Genomic DNA, 24,304 nt, shown 5'->3' on the forward strand with positions numbered 1-24,304 from the left:
CATCTATTGTGACAATGTTACTTGCCACACCAGCGCTTCTGATATGTCTTCCTTTTCCTCAACTGAGGAATCCCCTTCACCGTTGCTGAATCCACCCTCGACTACTGCCTTCCCATTTCCTGTGCCTCTGCCTGCACGCCTTCCCCTCCCTCCCAGAGCCACAACAGGGTTCCCCCTTGTCCTCATCTTCCACCCCACATTCAACAGACCATCCTCTGCCATTTCCGCCACCTCCAATGCGATGCCACTACCAAACACAGTTTCCCCTCCCCATTCAGCATTCCAAAGTGCTTGTTACCTCCACGACACCCTGGTCTACACCTCAATCATTCCCAACACCCCCTCCACTTCACAAGGCATGTTCCTGTGCAAGTGCAGGAGGTCCAGGGCCCCAAACACTCCTTCCAGATGGAACAGTGATTTACTTGTATGTCCTTTAGTATACTGTATTCGTTATACGTTTAAGGAGCGAGGGGCAAAGTTTAGAGGGGATGTGCTCGGCAAGATTTTTTACACAGAGGGTGGTGAATGCCTGGAACTTGCTGCTGGGGGAGGTGGTGGAAGCAGGTACCATAGCGACATTTAAGAGGCATCTTGACAAATACATGAATAGGATGGGAATAGAGGGATACGGACCCCGGAAGTGTAGAAGGTTTTAGTTTAGACAGGCATCATGATCGGTGCAGGCTTGGAGGGCCGAATGGCCTGTTCCTGTGCTGTACTGTTCTTTGCTCACAATGCTGTCTTTTCTACACTGCGGAGACCAAATGCAGATTTGAGTAGTTTTGATCTTCCATAAATTCCCTCGATTCTCTAACGATCCCTGGGGATTGGAAGGTAGCAAATGTAAATCCCGCTATTCAAGAAAGGAGGGAGAGAAAAATAACAGGGAACTCTTGGCTAGTTGGCCTGACATCAGTGGTCAGGTAAATGCCAGAATCTATCAGGAATGTGGTAACAGGGCACTTGGAAAAAGAAATCATATGATGAGGCACAGTCAATGGATTTATGCAAGGGAAACTGTGTTTGACAAATCTGTTAGATTTTTTCAGGTTGTAACTAGTAGGGTGGACAAGGGGAAACCAGTGGATGTAGTCACAGAAATCATAGAAAATTTACAACACAGAAGGAGGCCATTAGACCCATCATGACCCTGCCAGGCGACAAAGAGCGATTCAGCCTAATCCCACCTTACTGCACTCGGTCCATAGCCCCTGCAGGTCACAGCTCTTCAAGTAGACATCGAAGTACTTATTAAAAGCGGTTAAGAGTTTCTGCCTCTTGCAGGCTTCCAGGCAGTGAGTTCCACATCCCTACCAAGTGTGAAAAATGTTTTTTCTCATCTCCCCTCTAATCCTTTTACCAATTACTATAAACTTAGGCCCCTGGTTTTTAACTCCTCTGCCAAGATAAATAGGTTATCCTTATTTACTCTATCTAGGACTCTCATAATTTTATACTTCTCAATTAGGTCTCCCCTCAGCCTCCTCTGTTCTAAGGGAAACAACCCCAGGCAATCTAATTTTTCTTCATAGCTAAAATTTTCCAGTTTTGGCAACATCCTCCTCGGTCTCCTCTGTACCCTCTCCTGTGTACATACAAACTAGGAGCAGGAGTAGGCCACTCAGCCCTTCGAGCCTGCTCCGCCATTCAATAAGTTCGTGGTAGAACTGATTATTCCACATTTCCACCTACCCCCGAAAACCTTCCACCCCCTTGCTGATCAAGAATCTATCTACTCTGCCTTAAAAACATTCAGCATTCCAAAGTGCTTGGGTTGCATTAGAATGTTAAAATGGAAGTTTGGTGACTGAGGATAATTAAGGGTTAATTTTATCTTAAGTCTAGTCTGTCTTTTATTTAGCAGATTAACTTAACAGTTGCTGTTTGGGTTGGAGAAAGTGAGTTTTAGACCAGCTTTAAACAGAGTTCACTCAGGCTCTGCTTGCACCTGCACCTTGTTAATTAGGGAATTGGCTGAAACCAGCTTTCAGGGGCCAGAGTCAGTCAGTATAAAAGTGGGCCATCTGACCATGCTGACCTTGTTTGCACTGAAGTGCTGACTTGGGTTGCATTAGAGTGTTAAAGTGGAAGTTTGGTGACTGAGGGAGTTCGGTGAGGAGGGAGCGAGGATCTCCTTTCATTTCCTACCTGTCTTCAGTGAGGGGAGCTGAGAGTTTCCAAAGAGCGTAGCTGACTGGTGAGTAAGTCTTGGTGGGTATTTTTCAAAGTGGATTGAATTGTAAGTCATTGTTTTAGCACGATTATAATAAAAAAAAACAACTAAGTCTTCTAAAGATTTAAAGTTATAAATTTAAATGGTTTAGTCATGGGAGGAGAGCTTGAAGCCGTGGTTTGCTCCTCTTGCTGCATGTGGGAATCCGGGAACATTTCCAGTCCCTGGGACCAGCATATGGGCAGGAAGTGTGTCCAGCTGCAGCTCGGGTTTCAGAGCTGGAACGGCGCCTGGAAACACTGTGGAGCATCCGCGAGTCTGAGAGCATTGTGGATAGCACGTATAGAGAGGTGGTCACACTGCAGCTGAAGGGACTTGAGGAAGGAAGGGAATGGGTGACCAGGCAGTCCAAGAGAATCAGGCAGGTAGTTCAGGAGTCCCCTGGGGTCCCGCTTGCAAATCGGTATTCCATTTTGGAGGCTAATGAGGCTGGTTCCTCCAGGGAGTGCGGACAGAGCCAAGCTTCTGGCACCACAAGCAGCCTGTCTGCACAGGAAGGGGGAAAGAGAGGAAGAGCAATAGTAATAGGGGATTCTATAGTCAGGGGAACAGATAGGCGCTACTGTGGACATCAACGTGACTCCAGGATGGCGTGTTACCTCCCTGGTGCCAGGGTCCAGGATGTCACTGAACGGCTGCAGGGCATCCTGAAGGGGGAGGGTGATAAGGCAGAGGTCATGGTACATGTTGGGAACAATGACATAGATAGAAAGAGGAATGAGGTCTTGCATTCAGAATTCAGGGAGTGAGGCAGAAGACTAAAAATCAGGACCTCGCGGGTTGTAATCTCTGGATTACTCCCAGTGCCACGTGCTTGCGAGTATAGAAATAGGAGAATAGCACAGATTAACGCGTGGCTTAAGAGTTGGTTCAGGAAGGAGGGTTTTAGATTCCTGGACCACTGGGACCGTTTCTGGGGAAGGTGGGACCTGTACAAGCGGGACGGTCTACATCTGAACCAGAGGGGGACTAACATCCTTGCTGGCGGGTTTGCTAGTGCTATTGGGAGGAGTTTAAACTAATTTGGTAGGGGGAGGGGATGCAGACTCCTAGCAGAATAGGGACACAGCTAAACACAGGAAAGCAAACAAGTCAGAGGGAATACAGTGGAAGTAAGTTTCAAGGGAGTAAGACCAGGATGGAAGGCCTCTACTTTAATGCCAGGAGTATTGCAGGTAAAACGCATGGAGTTAAGGGCAATGATTGACACGTGGAATTGTGATATAGTAGCCATCACGGAGACATGGTTGAGGGAGGGGCAGGATTGGCAGTTCAATATCCCGGGATATAGAATCTTCAGGTGAGACAGCGGAGGGGGTAAAAGAGGAGGGGCATTGCAATATTAGTTAAGGAGTCAGTTACTGCAGTAAGGAGAGATGATATCTTGGAGGGGGCATCAAATGAAGCTTTATGGGTAGAGTTTAGGAATAAAAAAGGGACAGCCACATTGCTAGGTGTTTATTATAGACCCCCAGATAGTCAGCGGGAAATTGAGGAGCAAATATGTGCGCAATTTGCAGAGGTGTGCAAAAATAATAGGGTAATTATATTAGGTGATTTCAACTTTCCCAACATGAATTGGGATAGTCATTGTGTTAAGGGCTTAGATGGAGTGGAGTTCTTAAAATGTATACAGGAGAACTTTTTAGCTCAATATGTAGAGGATCCAACAAGGGAGGGTGCAGTGCTGGACCTAATACTGGGGAATGAAGCCGGACAGGTGGTTGAGCTGGTGGGGGTGCATTTTGGTGACAGCGACCACAACATGGTACAATTTAAGCTTGTTATGGAGAAAGAAATAGACAAGTTGCAAAAAAAGGTTTTTTAGATTAGATTAGATTACAGATACAGCACTGAAACAGGCCCTTCGGCCCACCGAGTCTGTGCCGAACATCAACCACCCATTTATACTAATCCTACACTAATTCCATATTCCTACCAAACATCCCCACCTGTCCCTATCTTTCCCTACAACCTACCTATGCTAGTGACAATTTATAATGGCCAATTTACCTATCAACCTGCAAGTCTTTTGGCTTGTGGGAGGAAACCGGAGCACCCGGCGAAAACCCACGCAGACACAGGGAGAACTTGCAAAATCCACACAGGCAGTACCCGGAATCGAACCCGGGTCCCTGGAGCTGTGAGGCTGCGGTGCTAACCACTGCGCCACTGTGCCGCCCGTTTTGGATTGGGGGAGAGCAAATTTTAGTAAAATAAGGCAGAATCTGGCCAAGGTAGACTGGAAAAAGTTACTTGTCGGGAAATCTACAGAAGAGCAGTGGGGGGCATTCAAAAAGGAAATGGGGAGGGTACAGGCCCAACATGTTTCCTCCAGGGTAATAGGTAGGAGCAAAAAGCCAGAGAACCATGGATGACCAGAAACGTTCAGGGCACGATGAGAAGGAAAAGAGAGGCTTTTAGCAAATACAAGGAGAGCAAATCAACGGGAGCATTAGTGGAGTACAGAAAGTGTAGGATGGAGCTTAAGAAAGCAATTAGGAAAGCAAAGAGGGGATATGAGAAAGCTCTGGCCGGTAAAAGTAGGGAAAATCCCAAGATATTCTATAAGTATATCCATGGGAAGAGGATAACCAGGGAAAGAGTAGGACCCATTAGGGACCAAGGGGGAAATTTGTGGGTGGAGCCAGAGGACATTGGTAGGGTGTTGAACGAATACTTCACATCTGTCTTCACCCAAGAGAATGAGGATGTAGATATGGAACCTAGAGAGAGAGACTGTGAGGTTCTTGAGAAAATTGTCATGGGGAGTGACAAGGTATTGGAGGTTTTGGAAGGCTTAAAAGTGGACAAATCTCCACGTCCGGACGATTTGTGTCCCAGTATGCTGTGGGAGGTGAGGGTGGAGATTGCAGGGGCTCTGACCCTAATTTTTAATTCCTCTCTGGCCACGGGGAAGGTGCCAGAGGACTGGAGAACAGCTAATGTGGTCCCACTATTTAAGAAAGGTTGTAGAGATAAGCCAGGGAACTATAGACCAGTGAGTCTCACGTCAGTGGTAGGGAAACTATTGGAGAAAATTCTGAAGGGGAGAATCTATCTCCACTTGGAGAGGCAAAATGTGATTAGGAATAGTCAGCATGGCTTTGTCAGAGGGAGGTCATGCCTAACAAATTTGATTGAATTTTTTGAGCATATGACCAGGTGTGTAGATGAGGGTAGTGCAGTTGATGTAGTTTACATTGATTTCAGCAAAGCCTTTGACAAGGTCCCACATGGGAGACTTATCAAGAAAGCAAATGCACATGGGATACAAGGTAACTTGATAAGGTGGATTCAAAATTGGCTCAGCTGTAGGAGACAGAGTGATGACAGACGGCTGTTTTAGTGACTGGAAGCCAGTGTCCAGTGGCGTACCACAGGGACCTGTGCTGGGTCCCCTATTGTTTTCATTTATATAAACGACATAGATGACTATGTGGGGGATAGGATCAGTAAGTTCGCGGATGACACAAAGATTGGCCGAGTGGTTAACAGTGAGGTGGAGTGTCTTGGGTTACAGCAAGATATTGACAGGATGGTCAAATGGGCAGAAAAGTGGAAGATGGAATTTAATGCTGAAAAGTGTGAGGTGACACATTTTGGAAGGAGTAATGTGACATGGAAGTATTCAATGAATGGCCTGACACTGGGAAGTTCCCAGGAACAAAGGGACCTTGGCGTGTTTGTCCATAGATCTCTGAAGGCAGAAGGACAGGTTAATGGGGTGGTGAAAAAGGCATATGGGACACTTGCCTTTATCAATCGAGGCATAGATTACAAAAGCAGGGAGGTCATGTTGGAGTTTGACAGCACTTTAAGGCCACAGCTGGAGTACTGTGTGCAATTCTGGTCGCCACATTCTAGGAAGGATGTGATTGCATTGGAGGGGGTGCAGAGGCGATTCACCAGGATGTTGCCTGGGATGGAACATTTAATCTATGAAGAGAGGTTGGATAGGCTTGGGTTGTTTTCACTGGAGCAGAGAAGACTGAGGGGTGACCTGATTGAGGTGTACAAGATTATGAGGGGCATGGACAGGGTGGATAGGGAGCAGCTGTTCCCCTTAGTTGAAGGGTCAGTTACGAGGGGTCACAAATTTAAGGTGAGGGGTGGGAGGTTCAAGGGGGATTTGAGGTAGAACTTTTTTACCCAGAGGGTGGTGACGGTCTGGATTGCCCTGCCTGGGAGGGTGGTAGAGGCAGGTTGCCTCACATCCTTTAAAAAGTACCTGGATGAGCACTTGGCACGTCATAACATTGACGGCTATGGGCCAAGTGCTGACAAATAGGATTAGGTAGATAGGTCAGGTGTTTTAATGCATCGGTGCAGACTCGATGGGCCGAAGGGCCTCTTCTGCACTGTATTATTCTGTGATTCTGCTTCCACTGCCTTTTGAGGAAGAGAATTCCAAAGACTCACAACCCTCAGAGAAAAAATTTCTCCTCATCTGTCTTAAATGGGCGACCCCTTATTTTTAAACAGTGACCCCTAGTTGGAGATTCTCCCACAAGGGGAAACATCCTTTCCACATCCACCCTGTCAAGACCCCTCAGGATCTTATATGTTTCAATCAAGTCGCCTCTTACTCTTCTAAATTCCAGCAGATACAAGCCTAGCCTGTTCAATCTTTCCTCATAAGACAGCCCACCCATTCCAGGTCTTCGTCTAGTAAAAACATCTTTCCTATGTGACCAGAACTGTACACAGTACTCAAGCTGTGGTGTTGTATACATAACATCCCTGTTCTTATATTCTATGTCTCAGCTAATAAAGGAAAGCTTGTCATATGCCTTCTTAACCACATTATCAACCTGCCCTGCTATTTTTAAGAATCTGTGGACAAACATTCAAGGTCCCTCTGTTCCTCCACACAACTCCGTATCCTCCCATTTATTATCTATCCCCTTGCCTTGTTGCATCTCCCAAAATGCATTCCTCCCACTTCTCCGGATTGAATGCCATTTTACACTTTTCTGCCCAACGAACCAGACTTAGGAACATAGGAACAGGAATAGTCCATTCAGCCCATCGAGCCTGCCCTGCCATTCAATACGATCATGGCTTATCATCCACTTTAGTGCCTTTTTCCCACACTATCTTCATATCCCCTTATGTCAGTTGTATTTAGACATCTGTCAATCTATATCTTCCTCCAATCTAAAACTTTCCTCCTCACTGTCAACCATACGACCAATTTTTGTATCATCTGCAAACTTCATTATCATGCCCCCTACATTTGAGTTTAAATCAGTAATATAAACTACAAAAAGCAAAGATCAAGTTCTAAGGCCTGCAGACCCCCATTGATAACAGCCTTATAGTCACAAAAACGCCTGTCAACCATTTCCCTTTGCTTCTTGCCACTGTCCCTTTGATTCCAAGGACGTTTACTTTATGACCAGCCTGCCATGTGAGATGTTGTCAAAAACCTTGCTGCAATCCATGCAGGCCACATCAACTACCCTGCCCTCATCAACCCTACTCGTCACCTCCTCAAAAAATTCAATCAAGTTAGTCAGACATAACCTTTTAACAAATCCATGCTGACCTTCCTTGATTAATCTATGCTTTTCAAAATGAAGGTTTGTACTGTCTCTCAGAACTAATTCCAATAATTTGCCCACAACCGAAGTTAAGCTATATTTACTCAGATTATCCCTTCCTCTCTTTCTAAAGAATGGTACAACATTTGGCAGTCCTCCAATCCTCAGGAACCGCTCCTGTTGCCAGGGAGGATTGCAATATGATGGACAGTGCCTCTGCAATTTCCTCCCTTGCTTCTTTTAACAATCTGGGATATATTCCATTTGGACCTGGTGATTTGTCTAATTTCAAAGATGCCAAACCCTGACATACTTCCGCTCTTACAATGTGTATCACATCCAATAATTTGCAGGAAAAACGAACACAACAATGGGGGATCTTTGAGGATATATTCCAGGTACAGCCGTGGCACCTTCCAACAAGGGTGAAAGGCAAGGGAAGCAAAGCCAGAGCGCCCTGGATGAGAGAGAGTAAGATGAAACAGAATAAGGGGGCGCATTACACTTGTCAGACTGATGATACAAGTGAGAGCCAGATTGAAAGTTCAGAAGGAAAATGAGAAAGGAGGGACAAAGCAACAGTATAAGAGAACGACAGCTAATATAAAAGGGAACCCAAAAGTCTTCCAGGCAAATAAATAGTAAAAAGGTAGCAAGAAGAGGGGAGGGGCTGATTAAGGCCCAAATTAGAGAGTGATGCAAGGAGGCATTAAATTTCAGAATGACATACTTGAGTCTTAAGAATCTTAAACTTAAACACAGCTAATTACATAGTTATGAGGGGAGAGCTGCTAAAGTTGATTGGGTAAAGAGACCAAAAGATATGGAAATAAACAAACAGTAAGAAACATTTAAAGGATGATTCAAAATATTCAGCAAAATTATGTTCCATTGAAAAACAAACTCAGCATCTGTGGCTTGGTAAGGCTCTGGTTAGGCCCCAGCTAGAGTGTTGCGTGCATTTCTGGTCACCACATTTTAGAAAAAATGAGGGTCTTTGAGAGGGTGCAGAGGAGATTTACCAGAATGGTTCCAGGGAGTTAGTTACAAGGTTAGGTTGGAAACATTGAAACATAGAAACATAGAAAATAGGAGCAGGAGTAGGCCTTTCGAGCCTGCTCTGCCATTCATTATGATCACGGCTGATCATCCAACTCAGTAACCTGTTCCCGCTTTCGCCCCATACCCTTTGATCCCTTTAGACCCAAGAGCTACATCGAACTCCTTGAAAACATAATGTTTTGGCCTCAACTGCTTTCTGTGGTAGCGAATTCCACAGACTCACTACTATCTGGCTGAAGAAATTTCTCCTCATCTCAGGCCTGAAAGGTTTACCCCATATCCTTAGACTATGACCCCTGGTTCTGGACTCGCCCACCATCGGGAACATCCTTCCTGCATCTACCCTGTCAAGCCCTGTTAGAATTTTATAGGTTTCTATGAGATCTCCCCTCACTCTTCTGAACTCCAGTGAATATAATCCTAACCGACTCAAGCTCTCCTCATACGTCAGTTCCACCATCCCAGGAATCAGTCTGGTAAACCTTCTCTGCATTCCCTCTAGAGCAAGAACATCATTCCTCACACAAGGAGACCAAAACTGCACACAATATTCCAGGTGTGGCCTCACCAACGTCCTGTATAATTTCAGCAAGGCATCCCTGTTCCTGTACTCGAATCCTCTCGCTATGAAGGCCAACATACCATTTGCCTTTTTTACTGCCAGTTGCACCTGCATGCTTACCTTCAGCGACTGGTGTATGAGAATACCCAGGTCTCGTTGCACATTCCCCTCTCTCAGTTTATAACCATTCAGATAATAATCTGTCTTCCTGTTTTTGCTACCAAAGTGGATAACCTCACATTTATCTGCATTATACTGCTTCTGTCATGCATTTGCCCACTCACTCAACTTGTCCAAATCACCGTTGGTTCTCCTTTGCTGAATTCTAAACTGCTCACAATCCTCAGGTCTGTGGCTTGTTCTGGCGAATTTATATGCCTCTTCCTTGGATCTAATGCTATCTCTAATTTCCCTTGTAAGCCACGGTTTGGCTACCTTTCCTGTTTCACTTTTGCGCCAGACAGGAATAAACTATTGTTGCAGTTCATCCATGCGCTCTTTGAATGTTTGCCATTGCCTTTCCACCGTCGTCCCTTTAAGTAACGTTTCTCAATCCATCATAGCCAACTCGTGCCTCATACTTTCGTAGTTTCCTTTATTAAGATTCAGGACCCGAGTCTCAGAATCAACTATGTCACTCTCCATCTTGATGAAGAATTCTGTCATATTATGGTCACTCGTCCCCAAGGGGTCTCGCACAACTAGATTGTCAATTATTCCTCTCTCATTACACAATACCCAGTCTAAGATGCCCTGTTCTCAAGTTGGTTCCTCAACGTATTGGTCCAGAAAACCATCCCGTATACACTCCAAGAATCCCTCCTCGACGGTATTGTGACTAATTTGATTTGCCCAATCTATATGCAGGTTAAAGTCACCCATAATTACATATGTTCCTTTATCGCATGTGTCTCTAATTTCCTGTTTAATGCCATTCCCAAAATCACGACGACAGACTGGGGGTCTATATACAACCCCCACTAACGTTCTTTGCCCCCTAGTGTTTCTCAGCTCTACCCATACACATTCCACCTTGTCGGAGCTAATATCTTTCCTCACTATTGCATTAATTTCCTCTTTAACCAGCAATGCAACTGCACCGCCTTTTGCTTTTTGTCTGTCCTTCCTAAATACTGAATACCCCTGGATGTTCATTTCCCATCCCTGGTCACCTTACAGCCATGTCTCCGTAATCCCGACTATATCATACCAGGTTACATCTATTTGCACGATTAATTCATCCACTTTATTGCGAACGCTCTGCGTGTTAAGGCACAAAGCCTTAAGATTTGTCTTTTTAACATTACTTGGCCCCTTCCCACTATTTTTCGCTGTGGCCCTGTTTGATTCTGGCCCTTGATTTCTCTGCCTATCACTTTTTTTTTTATTCCTCTTACTGTCTTTTTTTGGAAAAGTTGGAGCTGTTCCCCCTGGAGCAAAGGAGATGGAGGGCAAGATCTGATAAAGATGTACAAGATTATGACAGGCTTAGATAAGTTAGACAAGGAAAAACTGCTCTCATTAACTGATGGTATTCGGCATTAGACGCAGGGGGAATATGAAGAACCTTTTTACACAGCAAGTGGTAATGACTAGAAACCCACTGCCCACAAGGGTGGTGGAAACGGTGACAATCAATGATTTCAAAAGGCAACTGAGTGGGCACTTGAAGGAAATAAACTTGCGGGGCTACAAGGATCGAGTGGGGAAGTGGGACTGACTAGACTGCTCTGTGGAGAGCCGGCATGGACTCAATGAGCTGAACAGCCTCCTTTTGTGCCTTAAAGGATTTAAATTGAGAGGGTAAGGAACTAAAAAAGCTGGCTATGCTTAGGATAGATAAGTCACCTGTCCGATGGCTTGTATGCCAGGTTGCTAAAGGAAGTGGTGATGGATACAGCGCAAGGGCTTGGCACCATCTTCCAATTTTCCGTGGATAAGAGGGAGGTGACAGAGGATTGAAGATTGGCAAATGTGACACCCTTATTTAAGAATGGGTGCAAGGACAGTCTCAGCAACAACAGGCCAGTTAGTTTAACATCAATGGTGAGTAAGGTTTTTGAAACAAAAATTAGGGGGAAAAAAATCAACACAAACTTGGAGATGTTTGAATTAATTAAGGATAGCCAGCATGGATTTGTAAAATTTCTAATTGAATTTTTTGACAGAAGGTTGATAAAGGGAATGCAGTGGATGTTGTTTATGTGGATTTTAGGAATATGTTTGGTAAGGTACCACAGAAAAGCCTGGTTAACAAAATTGAGGCTCATGGTATAGGAGGGTCAGTGTCCAATTGGATAAAGAATTGGTTCAAGGACAGAAAATAGTAGTAATTGGTTGTTTCTCAGACTGGAGGATGGTAGACAGTGGTGTTCCCCAAGCTCAGTGGTGGGACCACTGCTTTTTATGCTATATATTCATTCATTGCAGCAGCTTATTCGGGAGCAGAGAGTGCGAGCGAGTGATCAGCTGAGAAGGTCAGTTGGGCCGTTTCTGATGTCCCTGACTCCTTCACGTGCAGGAAGTGTGTCCAGCTGCAGCTCTTGTTAGACCGCATTACGGCTCTGGAGCTGCGGATGGACTCACTTTGGAGCATCCGCGATGCTGAGGAGGTCATGGATAGCATGTTTAGCGAATTGGTCACACCGCAGATTAGGATTGCTGAGGGAGAAAGGGAATGGGTGACCAAAAGGCAGAGAAAGAGCAGGAAGGCAGCGCAGGAGTCCCCTGCGGTCATCTCCCTCCACAACAAGTATACCATTTTGGATACTGTTGAGGGAGATGGCTCACCAGGGGAAGGCAGCAGTAGCCAGGTTCATGGCACCGTGGCTGGCTCTGCTGTTCAGAAGGGCGGGAAAAAGAGTGGAAGGGCTATAGTCATAGGGGATTCGATTGTAAGGGGAGTAGTTCGGCGGTTCTGTGGTCGAAAACGAGACTCCCAAATGGTATGTTGCCTCCCAGGTGCACGGGTCAGGGATGTCTCAGATCGGCTGCAGCACATTCTGAAGGGGGAGGGTGAACAGCCAGTTGTCATTGTGCACATAGGCACCAATGATGTAGGTAAAAAACGGGATGAGGTCCTACAAGCAGAATTTAGGGAGTTGGGAGCCAAGTTAAAAAGTAGGACCTCAGAGGTAGTAATCTCAGGATTGCTACCAGTGCCACGTGATAGTCCGAGTAGAAATGAAAGAATAGTCAGGATGAATGCGTGGCTTGAGAGATGGTGCAGGAAGGAGGGGTTCAGATTTTTGGGACATTGGGACCGGTTCTGGGGGAGGTGGGACTATTACAAATTGGATGGTCTACACCTGGGCCGGACTGGAACCAATGTCCTTGGGGGTGCTTTTGCTAACGCTGTTGGGGAGGGTTTAAACTAATGTGGTAGGGGGATGGGAACCAAATGAGGAGGTCAGTGGACAGTAAGGAGGTAGTAACGAAGGCCTGTAAGGAACTAGATAATGAAGTCAGCGTGACTAAGGGGAAGAGTAGGCAGGGAGCAGATGATGAACGCAGAGGGACTGGTAGTCTGAGGTGCATTTGTTTTAATGCAAGAAGTGTAGTAGGTAAGGCAGATGAACTTAGGGCTTGGATTAGTACCTGGGAGTATGATGTTATTGCTATTACTGAGACTTGGTTGAGGGAAGGGCATGATTGGCAACTAAATATCCCAGGATATCGATGCTTCCGGCAGGATAGAGAGGGAGGTAAAAGGGGTGGAGGAGTTGCATTACTGGTCAAAGAGGATATCACAGCTGTGCTGAAGGAAGGCACGATGGAGGACTCGAGCAGTGAGGCAATATGGGCAGAACTCAGAAATAGGAAGGGTGCGGTAACAATGTTGGGGCTGTACTACAGGCCTCCCAACAGCGAGCGTGAGATAGAGGTACAAATATGTAAACAGATTATGGAAAGATGTAGGAGCAACAGGGTGGTGGTGATAGGAGATTTTAATTTTCCCAACATTGACTGGGATTCACTTAGTGTTAGAGGTCTAGATGGAGCAGAATTTATAAGGAGCATCCAGGAGGGTTTTCTAGAGCAGTATGTAAATAGTCCAACTCGGGAAGGGGCCATACTGGACCTGGTGTTGGGGAATGAGCCCGGCCAGGTGGTTGCAGTTTCAGTAGGGGACTACTTTGGGAATAGTGATCACAATTCCGTAAGTTTTAGAATACTCATGGACAAAGACGAGAGTGGTCCGAAAGGAAGAGTGCTAAATTGGGGGAAGGCCAACTATAGGGCGGCACAATGGCGCAGTGGTTAGCACCGCAGCCTCACAGCTCCAGGGACCCGGGTTCGATTCCGGGTACTGCCTGTGTGGAGTTTGCAAGTTCTCCCTGTGTCTGCGTGGGTTTTCTCCGGGTGCTCCGGTTTCCTCCCACAAGCCAAAAGACTTGCAGGTTGATAGGTAAATTGGCCATTATAAATTGTCACTAGTGTAGGTAGGTGGTAGGGAAATATAGGGACAGGTGGGGATGTTTGGTAGGAATATGGGATTAGTGTAGGATTAGTATAAATGGGTGGTTGATGTTCGGCACAGACTCGGTGGGCCGAAGGGCCTGTTTCAGTGCTGTATCTCTAATCTAAAATCTAATCTATACCAAAATTCGGCAGGAGCTGGGGAACGTAGATTGGGAGCAGCTGTTTGAAGGTAAATCCACTTTTGATATGTGGGAGGCTTTTAAAGAGAGGTTGATTAGCGTGCAGGAGAGACATGTTCCTGTGAAAATGAGGGGTAGAAATGGCAAGATTAGGGAACCATGGATGACAGGTGAAATTGTGAGACTAGCTAAGAGGAAAAAAGAAGCATACAGAAGGTCTAGGCGGCTGAAGAAAGACAAAGCTTTGAAAGAATATCGGGAATGTAGGACCAATCTGAAACGAGGAATTAAGAGGGCTAAAAGGGGTCATGAAATATCTTTAGCAAACAGGGTTAAGGAAAATCCCAAAGCCTTTTATTCATATATAAGGAGCAAGTGATTAACTAGAGAAAGGATTGGCCCACTCAAGGACAAAGGAGGAAAGTTATGCGTGGAGTCAGAGAAAATGGGTGAGATTCTAAACGAGTACTTTGCATCGGTATTCACCGAGGAGAGGGACATGACGGATGTTGAGGTTAGGGACAGATGTTTGATTACTCTAGGTCAAGTCGGCATAAGGAGGGAGGAAGTGTTGGGTATTCTAAAAGGCATTAAGGTGGACAAGTCCCCAGGTCCGGATGGGATCTATCCCAGGTTACTGTGGGAAGCGAGAGGGGAAATAGCTGGGGCCTTAACAGATATCTTTGCAGCATCCTTAAACACAGGTGAGGTCCCGGAGGACTGGAGAATTGCTAATGTTGTCCCCTTGTTTAAGAAGGGTAGCAGGGATAATCCAAGTAATTATAGACCGGTGAGCCTGACGTCAGTGGTAGGGAAGCTGCTGGAGAAGTTACTGAGGGATAGGATCTATTCCCATTTGGAAGAAAATGGGCTTATCAATGATGGGCAACATGATTTTGTGCAGGGAAGGTCATGTCTTACCAACTTAATAGAATTCTTTGAGGAAGTGACAAAGTTGATTGATGAGGGAAGGGCTGTAGATGTCATATACATGGACTTCAGTAAGGCGTTTGATCAGGTTCCCCATGGTAGGCTGATGGAGAAAGTGAAGGCGCATGGGGTCCAAGGTGTACTAGCTAGATGGATAAAGAACTGGCTGGGCAACAGGAGACAGAGAGTAGCAGTGGAAGGGAGTTTCTCAAAATGGAGACGTGTGACCAGTGGTGTTCGATCCGTGCTGGGACCGCTGTTGTTTGTGATATACATAAATGATTTGGAGGAAAGTATAGGTGGTCTGATTAGCAAGTTTGCAGACGACACTAAGATTGGTGGAGTAGCAGAAAGTGAAGGGGACTGTCAGAATACAGCAGAATATAGATAGATTGGAGAGTTGGGCAGAGAAATGGCAGATGGAGTTCAATCAGGGCAAATGCGAGGTGATGCATTTTGGAAGATCCAATTCAAGAGTGAACTATACAGTAAATGGAAAAGTCCTGGGGAAAATTGATGTACAGAGAAATTTGGGTGTTCAGGTCCATTGTTCCCTGAAGGTGGTAACGCAGGTCAATAGAGTGGTCAAGAAGGCATACGGCATGCTTTCCTTCATCGGATGGGGTATTGAGTACAAGAGTTGGCAGGTCATGTTACAGTTGTATAGGACTTTGGTTCGGCCACATTTGGAATACTACGTGCAGTTCTGGTCGCCACATTACCAAAAGGATGTGGATGCTTTGGAGAGGGTGCAGAGGAGGTTCACCAGGATGTTGCCTGGTATGGAGGGCGCTAGCTATGAAGAGAGGTTAAGTAGATTAGGATTATTTTCATTAGAAAGACGGAGGTTGAGGGGGGACCTGATTGAGGTGTACAAAATCATGAGAGGTATAGACAGGTTGGATAGCAAGAGGCTTTTTCCCCAGAGTGGGGGATTCAATTACAAGGGGTCACAAGTTCAAAGTGAAAGGGGAAAAGTTTAGGGGGGATATGCATGGAAAGTTCTTTACGCAGAGGGTGGTGGGTGCCTGGAACGCGTTGCCAGCGGAGGTGGTAGACGCGGGCATGAAAGCGTCTTTTAAGATGTATCTAGACAGATACATGAATGGGCAGGAAGTAAAGAGATACAGACCCTTAGAAAATAGGCGTCATGTTTAGGTAGAGGATCTGGATCGGCGCAGGCTTGGAGGGCCGAAGGACCTGTTCCTGTGCTGTAATTATCTTAGTTCTTTGTTTGTTCTATATAAATGACTTGGATCTTGGAATGTAGAGCAAAATTTCAAAATTTGCCAAGGAGACCAAACTTGGAGGTGTGGCAAACAGTGAGGATGTGAACCGCCTGCAATAGGACATCGATTGGCTAGCAGAATGGGCAGACAGGTGTGTCATGCTCACCTGAAGTGCGATGATACAACTATCGTGGACTAACTCTGAAGAGTTATGAAAAACGGACTTTGTCTTTAAAACAAAATGAAACTTTATTTTAAAAAGTGAACAATGGTCCAAAATTGCCACTGAAGGAAAAGGGGATTAGCCTTTTGTGTATTCAAACAGTCTGACAAAGACAAAGGACAAATCTTCAAAGCCAAAAAGGGCTAATGAAATCTATCTTACACCGAGCCTCCCCTAGACTTACATCATATGGTTTTTGATCACTGGATATGATCTCGCAACTGGGACCCTCATGAAAACTCAAAGTGACATTGCTGGATGACTTTAAAAATAGCATCCCAAGTAGCATCAGAATCCACAAAGAACAAAGAGTCACCTGAGTATGGGAAGCAACTAAAATGGCCGACTGAATAAATACACTCGTCCCTAACTCAATCAAATTTGGATCTAGTTACTCGTACAAACTAGGGAGAGATAGCAGGGATGCAGAGAAAGCAGAAATAGACTCGAGAGGAAAGGACAGCAAGGAAGGAAAACCCAACCAGTCTCCAACTTTTAAAAGAAGGAACCCGGGGATAATCCAGTAGGGGTCCACCTGACATGTTTCCAATGTGGCAAATCTGGGCATGTCGAAGCCAATTGCTGGTTGGCCAATAAACCAGCAGGAGGCGCTGCAGTCAAGCCCATGTCTGTAGCTTTGAAAGTGGGAAACCGACTTTCTAATAGAGCTGAAGAGCAGAACACATATCAGAACTTTTTGCACAAAGTAAAAATTACTCCTTTTGTATCCCAGGCACCAGGCAAGGAAATGACCATCTCAGGGATATCACTTGTTTTCAAACCCTAGTGGCAGCCGAACTGACAGAAATGGCACCGGAGAGCAGAGCAAATACCAAAGTATTAGTAAATGCTTAAATGTTCCCTTATGAAAATTTACTTAGAGTAAGTTGGCCACTGAGGAAGTGACAGTCAGAATCATTCCAAGCTTACCCATTCAGAGGATAGGCCTATTGCTGGGCAATGACTTGGCAGGAAGCACAGTATTATACCCATAGAGCCCGGAGCAGTCCAAGGAGACGAGAGGAACTGAGGGGAGAAATCAAAACTCTGGACAACTGCAGAGGGCTGGGGAAGTCCCAAAAATCCCACAGTGGGTGACAGAGCCACAAGAATTTAAAAGGGCCAAAAAGATTTGAAGAAGCTAAGATAATCGCTTCAAAAGCTGAAAGAAAAGCAATCGAGATATGGTTAGCTGAAAACTTTTTTAAACATTTAAATAGGGAGAAACATTCCTAAACAGGAAAGCCAAGAGTAAAGCCTCACCTAGTCGAAGTGCCACAGGGGAGTGCAGTAGAAGCTGGACAACCACTTGCAAGCAGCAGTGTCCCGGGGACATGGGCAGATTAGGGAAACACCTATCTCTTAAGGAAAAGGGAAGGTAACATAACCTAAAGTGGGTACACTTGTGAAAATCACAAGAAAACTAAATGTGACATCAGCATTGATCGACCCACTGAAGAACAACACAATTAGGTTCCAAATCCAAAACTAATAAAACCCGACTATTTAGAGGCAGAACTCAGCAAGGACCAGGGGCAAGAAGAAATCCCAGACGCCTCACTGGGGCTAAAAAAAGAAAATATCACCCCCTACCACCCTAGAAACAACTATCAATGTTACAGAACCTGAATGGTTAATGCCATGTATTGTGAAAGCAGTAGTTAAAGGGTTAAAGCTTGTACAAACAGGTTTGCACAAGTAGTAACAGAAATTTGCATATTACAAGCTTCACCAAGAATCACATGGTCCTAGAGATTAACATTCCTCAAGTAATATAAACTGGTGAGAGAATCGACAACCCCATTTGGCAACACATAACCAAAAGAAAGTAATTTTTTCATGGTACCTCTCCAAAGGAACGATGATCAAAAAAACGTCAATTTGAACCTCAAATACCTGTTACAAGCAATGCCAGCTGTAGCAGTTTTAAGATGGAGGAGTGTCATAGAGTCATGCAGCATAGAAACTCTAGTTTTAGTCACCCCTACCATGGGAATCAGACTCTGGCTATCTACCCTATCTATGCCTCTCATAATTTTATATACCTCTCTCATGTCCCCTCTTGGCCTCCTTCGCTCTAGGGAAAACAGACCCAGCCGATCCAATCTCTCTTTATAACTCAAGCCCTCCAAACCAGGCAACTTTTCTGAATCCTCTCTAGCTTAATCACATCTTTCCTGTAGTGCAGCGACCAGAACTGCACACAGTACTCCAAATGCGGCCTAACCAACGTTATGTACACCTGTAACATGATGTCACAACTCTTGTACTCAATGCCTCGGTTGATGAAGGCAAGCATGCCATACGCATTTTTCACCACCCTGTCGACCTGTGTTGCCACTTTCAGGGAACTATGTACTTGCACCCCAAGGTCTCTCTGCTCAACAACACTCCCCAGGGCTCTGACATTCACTGCATATGTAAAATAAAAGCAAAATACTGCGGATGCTGGAAATCTGAAACAAAAACAAGAAATGCTGGATTCACTCAGCAGGTCTGGCAGCATCTGTGGAAAGAGAAGCAGAGTTAACGTTTCGGGTCAGTGACCCTTCTTCGGAACTCCGAAGAAGGGTCACTGACCCGAAACGTTAACTCTGCTTCTCTTTCCACAGATGCTGCCAGACCTGCTGAGTGAATCCAGCATTTCTTGTTTTTGTTTCACTGTATATGTCCTGCCCTGGTTTAACTTCCCAAAATGCATCAGTTCGCACTTGTCTGCGTTAAATTCCATTTGCCGCTCCCTTGCCCACTTTCCCAGTTGATCTATATCCTGTTGTAACCTTAGACAACCTTCTTCACTCTCCACTATACCACCAATTTTGGTGTCATCTGCAAACTTACTAATCATGCCCCCTACATTCACATCCAAGTCATTAATATATATGACAAACAACAGAGGACCCAGCACCGATCCCTGCGGCACACCACTGGTCACCGGCCTCCAATCTGAAAAACAACCCTCCACTACCACCCTCTGCCTCCTATCACCAAGCTAATTTTGTATCCAATTGGCTAGCTCACCCTGGATCCCATGTGTTCGAACCTTCCGGACCAGCTTACCATGCGGAACCTTGTCAAAGGCCTTGCTAAAGTCCACGTAGACAACATCCACCGCCCTGCCCTCATCAATCCTCTTGGTCATCTCCTCAAAAAACTCAATCAAATTAATGAGACATGATTTCCCACGCACAAAGCCATGCTGACTATCCCGAGTCAGACCGTGCCCTTCCAAATGCATATATAGCCTGTCTCTCAGAATCCCTTCCAATAACTTTCCCACCAGTGATGTAAAGCTCACCAGTGGAGTGAATGAGATGAATGTGTGAAATAGGGTAACCCTAAACTGTTTAACTTTTTTTTTTCCCTCTTTTGAAACCCAAAGATACTAACATAAAAATGAAATACAAGGAATTTCAGTTTTTTCCCTTTTGGGGAAGGTGTCACGCACTCATGGAATAACTCTGAAGAGATACGAAGAACGGACTTTGTTTGTAAAAATGAAGCTTCATTTTAAACAGTGAACAATTGTCCAAAATGGCCATGGAAGATAAAGGATTGACCTTTTGTGTATTCAAATTGTCTGACAAAACAAAAGGGCAAAACTTTAAAGCCAAAAGATGTTAATGGGAACACAGGAGCAGGAGTGGGGCATTCAGCCCATCGAGCCTGCCCCACCATTCAGCATGATCGTGGCTGATCATCCACTTCAATGCCTTTTTACCACACTATCCTCATATCCCCATGTCATTTGAATTAGAATTAGAACATTACAGCGCAGTACAGGCCCTTCGTCCCTCGATGTTGCGCCGACCTGTGAAACCATCTGACCTACACTATTCCATTTTCATCCATATGTCTATCCAATGACCACTTAAATGCCCTTAAAGTTGGCGAATCTACTACTGTTGCAGGCAGGGCGTTCCATGCCCCTACTACACTGAGTAAAGAAACTACCTCTCACATCTGTCCTATATCCATCACCCCTCAACTTAAAGCTATGTCCCCTCGTGTTTGCCATCACCATCCGAGGAAAAAGACTCTCACTATCCACCCTATCTAACCCTCTGATTATCATATATGTCTCTATTAAGTCACCTCTCCTCCTCCTTCTCTCCAACGAAAACAACCTCAAGTCCCTCAGCCTTTCCTCGTAAGACCTTCCCTCCATACCAGGCAACATCCTAGTAAATCTCCTCTGCACCCTTTCCATAGCTTCCACATCCTTCCTATAATGCGGTGACCAGAACTGCACGCAATACTCCAGGTGCGGTCTCAACAGAGTTTTGTACAGCTGCAGCATGACATAGTGGCTCCGAAACTCGATCCCCCTACTAATAAAAGCTAACACACCATATGCCTTCTTAACAGCCCTATTAACCTGGGTAGCAACCTTCAGGGATTTATGCACCTGGAAACCAAGATCTCTCTGCTCATCTACACTACCAAGAATCTTCCCATTAGCCCAGTACTCTGCATTCCTGTTACTCCTTCCAAAGTGAATCACCTCGCACTTTTCCGCATTAAACTCCATTTGCCATCTCTCAGCCCAGCTCTGCAGCCTATCTATGTCCCTCTGTACCCTACAACATCCTTCGGCACTATCCACAACTCCACCGACCTTCGTGTCATCCGCAAATTTACTAACCCACCCTTCTACACCCTCTTCCAGGTCATTTATAAAAATGACAAACAGCAGTGGCCCCAAAACAGATCCTTGCGGTACACCACTAGTAACTAAACTCCAGGATGAACATTTGCCATCAACCACCACCCTCTGTCTTCTTTCAGCTAGCCAATTTCTGATCCAAAGCTCTAAATCACCTTCAACCCCATACTTCCGTATTTTCTGCAATAGCCTACCGTGGGGAACCTTATCAAACGCCTTACTGAAATCCATATACACCACATCCACTGCTTTACCCTCATCCACCTGTTTGGTCACCTTCTCGAAAAACTCAATAAGGTTTGTGAGGCACGACCTACCCTTCACAAAACCGTGCTGACTATCGCTAATGAACTTATTCTTTTCAAGATGATTATAAATCCTGTCTCTTATAACCTTTTCCAACATTTTACCCACAACCGAAGTAAGGCTCACAGGTCTATAATTACCAGGGCTGTCTCTACTCCCCTTCTTGAACAAGGGGACAACATTTGCTATCCTCCAGTCTTCCGGCACTATTCCTGTCGACAATGACGACATAAAGATCAAGGACAAAGGTTCTGCAATCTCCTCCCTAGCTTCCCAGAGAATCCTAGGATAAATCCCATCTGGCCCAGGGGACTTATCTATTTTCACACTTTCCAAAATTGATAACACCTCCTCCTTGTGAACCTCAATCCCATCTAGCCTAGTAGCCTGAATCTCAGTATTCTCCTTGACAACATTTTCTTTCTCTACTGTAAATACTGACGCAAAATATTCATTTAACACTTCCCCTACCTCCTCTGATTCCACACACAACTTCCCACTACTATCCTTGATTGGCCCTAATCTAACTCTAGTCATTCTTTTATTCCTGATATACCTATAGAAAGCCTTAGGGTTTTCCCTGATCCTATCCGCCAATGACTTCTCGTGTCCTCTCCTTGCTCTTCTTAGCTCTCCCTTTAGATCCTTCCTGGCAAGCTTGTAACTCTCAAGCGCCCTAACTGAGCCTTCACATCTCATCCTAACATAAGCCTTCTTCTTCCTCTTGACAAGCGCTTCAACTTCTTTAGTAAACCACGGCTCCCTCGCTCGACAACTTCCTCCCTGCCTCACAGGTACATACTTATCAAGGACATGCAGTAGCTGCTCTTTGAATAAGCTCCACATTTCGATTGTTCCCATCCCCTGCAGTTTCCTTCCCCATCCTACGCATCCTAAATCTTGCCTAATCGCATCATAATTTCCTTTCCCCCAGCTATAATTCTTGCCCTGCGGTATATACCTGTCCCTGCCCATCGCTAAGGTAAACCTAACCGAATTGTGATCACTATCACCAAAGGGCTCACCTAAATCTAAATCTAACACCTGGCCGGGTTCATTACCCAGTACCAAATCCAATGTGGCATCGCCCCTGGTTGGCCTGTCTACATACTGTGTCAGAAAACCCTCCTGCACACACTGGACAAAAACTGACCCATCTAAAGTACTCGAACTATAGTATTTCCAGTCGATATTTGGAAAGTTAAAGTCCCCTATAACAACTACCCTGTTACTCTCGCCCCTGTCGAGAATCATCTTCGCTATCCTTTCCTCTACATCTCTGGAACTATTTGGAGGTCTATAAAAGACTCCCAACAGGGTGACCTCACCTCTCCTGTTTCTAACCTCGGCCCATACTACCTCAGTAGACGAGTCCTCAAACGTCCTTTCTGTCGCTGTAATACTCTCCTTGATTAACAATGCCACCCGCCCCCCTCTTTTACCATCTTCTCTGTTCTTACTGAAACATCTAAATCCCGGAACCTGCAACATCCATTCCTGCCCCTGCTCTACCCATGTCTCCGAAATGGCCACTACATCGAGGTCCCAGGTACCAACCCATGCTGCAAGCTCACCCACCTTATTCCGGATGCTCCTGGCGTTGAAGTAGACACACCTTAAACCAGGTTCTTGCTTGCCAGTGCCCTCTTGCGTCCTTGTAACCTTATCCCTGACCTCACTACTCTCAACATCCTGTACACTGGAACTACAATTTAGGTTCCCATCCCCCTGCTGAATTAGTTTAAACCCCCCCGAAGAGCACTAGCAAATCTCCCCCCCAGGATATTGGTACCCCTCTGGTTCAGGTGAAGACCATCCTGTTTGTAGAGGTCCCACCTACCCCAGAAAGAGCCCCAGTTATCCAGGAAACCAAAACCCTCCCTCCTGCACCATCCCTGCAGCCACGTGTTCAACTCCTCTCTCTCCCTATTCCTTGCTTCGCTATCACGTGGCACGGGCAACAACCCAGAGATAACAACTCTGTTTGTTGTCGCTCTGAGCTTCCACCCTAGCTCCCTGAATTTATGTCTTAAATCCCCATCTCTCTTCCTACCTATGTCGTTGGTGCCTATGTGGACCACGACTTGGGGCTGCTCCCCCTCCCCCTTAAGGATCCCAAAAACACGATCCAAGACATCACGAACCCTGGCACCTGGGAGGCAACATACCAACCGTGAGTCTCTCTCGTTCCCACAGAACCTCCTATCTGTTCCCCTAACTATGGAGTCCCCAATGACTAATGCTCTGCTCCTCTTCCCCTTTCTCTTCTGAGCAACAGGGTCAGACTCTGTGCCAGATACCTGTACCCCATTGCTTACCCCTGGTAAGTTGTCCCCCGCAACAGTATCCAAAACAGTATATCTGTTGTTGAGGGAAACGGCCACAGGGGATCCCTGCACTGCCTGCTGGTTCCCTCTCCTTCCTCTGACGGTAACCCATCTACCTACTTCTTTTACCTGAGGTGTGACTACCTTCCCATAACTCCTCTCAATAACCCCCTCCGCCTCCCGAATGATCCGAAGTTCATCCAGCTCCAGCTCCCTAACGCGGTTCTCGAGGAGCTGGAGTTGGGTGCACTTCCCGCAGATGCAGTCAGCAGAGACACTCTTGGCGACCCTTACCTCCCACATTCTGCAGGAGGAACATACAACTGCCTTAACTTCCATTCCCACTGTTCTAAATTCCCAACAAATCTACTGAAAAACCAAAAAAAAAATGTCAGAACTTGTTAGGTTAGCAATCCAACGGACAGAACTTCTTAAATAAAAAGCTTACCTTATCAACACAACAGAGTCCTTTTTTTTGGTTAGAGGAGGAGGGTGGGTGGGAGACACTACACGTGTAGTGTCTCGGGTACAGCCACCACCCAAATATATAGTTTTTACTTACCCAGCAGTCCCCTGGTCCTCCGAAAACAAAAGGGAATTAACTTTTAAACTTCCA

The 24,304-nt window shown here is 45.6% G+C and overlaps 1 protein-coding gene across 3 annotated transcripts in view; it reads right to left on the reverse strand.

Annotated features, from left to right (window-relative positions):
* Positions 1-24,304, reverse strand: part of LOC137368861 (WD repeat-containing protein 70) — a 189,478-nt gene that overhangs the window by 56,978 nt on the left and 108,196 nt on the right. The window lies entirely within an intron of this gene.

The sequence above is a fragment of the Heterodontus francisci genome, chromosome 4, assembly GCF_036365525.1.
Source record: "Heterodontus francisci isolate sHetFra1 chromosome 4, sHetFra1.hap1, whole genome shotgun sequence".
In the NCBI taxonomy this organism is placed as follows: domain Eukaryota; kingdom Metazoa; phylum Chordata; class Chondrichthyes; order Heterodontiformes; family Heterodontidae; genus Heterodontus; species Heterodontus francisci.